This window comes from Micropterus dolomieu, linkage group LG06 (genome assembly GCF_021292245.1).
Source record: "Micropterus dolomieu isolate WLL.071019.BEF.003 ecotype Adirondacks linkage group LG06, ASM2129224v1, whole genome shotgun sequence".
Classification (NCBI taxonomy): Eukaryota; Metazoa; Chordata; class Actinopteri; order Centrarchiformes; family Centrarchidae; genus Micropterus; species Micropterus dolomieu.
This window is the reverse complement of record NC_060155.1, coordinates 521,185-524,470: the sequence shown is the minus strand read 5'-3', so window position 1 is coordinate 524,470 and position 3,286 is coordinate 521,185. Positions and strand designations below refer to the sequence as shown.

The 3,286-nt window shown below is 38.3% G+C and overlaps 1 pseudogene; it reads right to left on the bottom strand.

The window, feature by feature from the left end:
* Positions 1-933: 933 nt before the first annotated feature.
* LOC123972389 lies at positions 934-2,656 on the bottom strand (annotated as a pseudogene).
* Positions 2,657-3,286: the final 630 nt, after the last annotated feature.

Genomic DNA, 3,286 nt, shown 5'->3' with positions numbered 1-3,286 from the left:
AGAGCTTGAAAATGTGTCTGACATATTTTCATCTTTGGCAGTGTCTGTTTTTGTCTTTTTGTTACTATTTTAATCTAAACTTCTGATCCATGTTGTTGGGTATCAAAACATTCTTCTCAGGGTCAACATTTCATTTCTCATTTCAGAGTCTTCTGCAAACAAATTTCTGACTCAGACTGACAAATCCAAGTCTGTTAGTCTTGGGGGGACTGTGACCCTCAGTGCCACAGGGAGTTCAGATATTGGTGCTGATCTCAGTTGGTACCTTCAGAAACCTGGACAGGCTCCCAAACTTCTTATATACAGTGCATCAACTCTCTTCTCTGGAACTCCGTCTCGATTCAGTGGCAGTAGATCTGGTTCTGACTACACTCTGACCATCAGCGGTGTTCAGGCTGAAGATGTTGGAGATTACTACTGTATGGGCTGGCATAGCGGCAATGTGATCACACAGTGATTTAGAGCCGTACAAAAACCTCCTTGAGTTTGACAGTTTAGCTGGTCCAGTGAACACAACGCAAGAGTCATCAAGCAGAACCAAAGTGAATCTAAAACAAACTCACCTAAGCTCTTCCATATACAATTTTAAAGGTATATTCTTGTTAGTTTATAATGTCTCTTTATGAGTAAGCTGGGAAACTAAAATTCTTGTTGGACTATAGCCACTGATATCAACAAATGTTTAACAGTGTCTCTGATTGCTGCACAAAACAATTTAAAATAACAACAGAAACAAACATGTCAAATTTTATTATTCCTAATTTTTGTAGTATTTTCTATTTAAATGTCACAAAGTAAAAAAAACATTTAAATGTTAAGTATTTGTACTATCATGTATACTGTTAAAATCAGGAATGATGCTGAGATGATGTGTTGTAAAAGAAATACAAGGACACTTACTAATTATAATCCACAGTTTATTTTAATGATGGTTTAATATTCATGCCACATTTTTGATGAGTGAAAAGTTTCACTTGGAGTGAAAATAATATTATTCCGTTTAATTTGAAAAGTTAAGGACACAAAGAAGAATATGCAGAAAATATTAGAAAGCAACATGCACACTAACACTGAGTAGAGAGCTATGAAACTTGCAGACATATGTGAACAGAGGAGATCTGTAGCTTCATCAACCCATCTGTATCAAAGAAGCAGCATCATTTCCAGACAGGAAGTGTTGCTGAAGCTCTACTCTGAGCAGCGGTCAGGGTCCAGAGTTTGAGTGACAGGGCTCTGGTCATTCAGACTGGCCTCACAGCTCACTGAGCCCGCCTTCCTCCACTGGTCTGCAGGGAGGCTCAGGGTGCTGCTCCAGCTGTAGTGGCCGTCCCTCCCCAGGACCTCCTGCTGCCCCCCACCTTCCAGCCCAGCCTCCATGCTGAGGGGAAGCCCCCGCTGGCCAGACACACCAGTGTGGCACTGCCCTGCTGCAGCTCCTCTGTGGAAGGGGGTAGGACAGTCAGGGTGGGCCGCACCACACCCACTGGAGGAGAGCGAGGGGGAGGAGAAGGGGAACAAATACAAAGGAATGAGAGTAGAGGCTTGTTAATAGAGAAAAATGACATGCTATTTTATCAAATAAAATAGAACAACTTGTGCTGCTGTTCATAAATCACTCAGTATCAAACCATCAGACACAAGTGTAAATGCAACTAAAAAGGTTAACTGATAATGATTAATGATGACATCTTCATATGTGTTTCATAATGTGTGACAGTGAATAACTCATCCCATTGAGGAGTTTCTTCTGTTTAATCTGACAGAGCTCGTGTGAGCAGTTAAAACATTGTCATCTGTCTCTTTCACTTCATTTTCACTACATGTTAAATGAATGAACCGTGAACACAAAGATAAGCTGCATTTACTGATAAAATCCTGTTTGTGTTTAACAGGAATCCACTTACACTTAAAATCGAAAAATACAGTTTGAATTTTCAAAATGAATTTAAAACAAATATAATGTTCACCTGATATTATTTTTATGCATTAAAAGCTTTACTTGACAAATTATTACTTTAAACATTTTAGAACAATTCAACGTAATAAATAAAAATAGAAAACATAAAATAAATCAGTTATTTTTTGTTTCTTGAAATTATAGTGAATGTTATTAAGTTTTGTCTCAGAGTGTGAGCTCAGCCTGGTTTAAGAAAATAACCAAAATTATCAACAACATACAAACACTGAACTTGATCAGAGTCTACGTGAATATTAGATTAAAGTCACATTTGCAATATGTTGTATAAAACAAAAAATCTCTGGTACTTACAGTCAACGATGAGTTTGGTTCCTCCACCAAAAGTCCACCACAGTGATACAAACTCATTAAGTGGTCGTACAAAAACCTCCTGCACTGTGAACAAGCATCTATCCACTGAAAAAAATCTCTGTGTTTTCTAAATACACCGATAAATGTATACTTTATAGACTCTACAAAGCGATGGATTGAAATTATTGTATAAATTAAGGTTTCTATACCTCAAAGAGAAACAATTACAGTCTCCTTTGTAACAAAGTATTTTCTCTCAGTTTTTATCTCTTGATATAGTCAAATGAACATGATACTTTTAAATAATAATTTCCAACACAATTTTTAGCAAATAGAGATGCGTTATTTATCTGCAGTGAACACTGGAAGTAAATTAAAGACCATCATACCAACCAAATGGACACAATCTTAAGTTGGAATGTATTTAATGTAATTATTTTCTTCTGTTTTATTAAGATCATAGATGGTGTAAATCCAAGCAGTATTCCTCTTGATTTTGTCTCCCCTTCAGTCTGTTGAGAGCAGAGAAATCATTTCCATAGAGAGGAGGCTTTGCATCGTCAGCTGATCCTCCAGTGAACTGAGAAGATTTATAGTCCTGTGAGTTCAACACTGCAGGACTCAGATCTGTCAGTCAACACGGCAGAAACAACAACCACCATGACTCTCATCGCCATCCTCATCTGGACGCTGGCCTGCTGCTGTTTTACAGGTTCATTCACTCAGCAACATTTCAGACATGATGCCTTTTATCTTGTTTCTTTCTGCTGATAAATGAATGATTTGTTTTTGTGTGCAGGATGCAGCAGTCAGGTGACTGTGACTCAGCCTGCAGTAGTGACATCTACTCCAGGATCCACTGTCACTCTCACCTGTAAAACCAACCAAGCTGTTTACAGATGGTCTAATGGTGATGAGGGTATGTTCTGGTATCAACAGAAATCTGGACAGCCTCCAAAGCTCTTGATAAGACATGTCAGCATAAGGCACTCGGGAACACCAGCTCGGTTTAGTGGC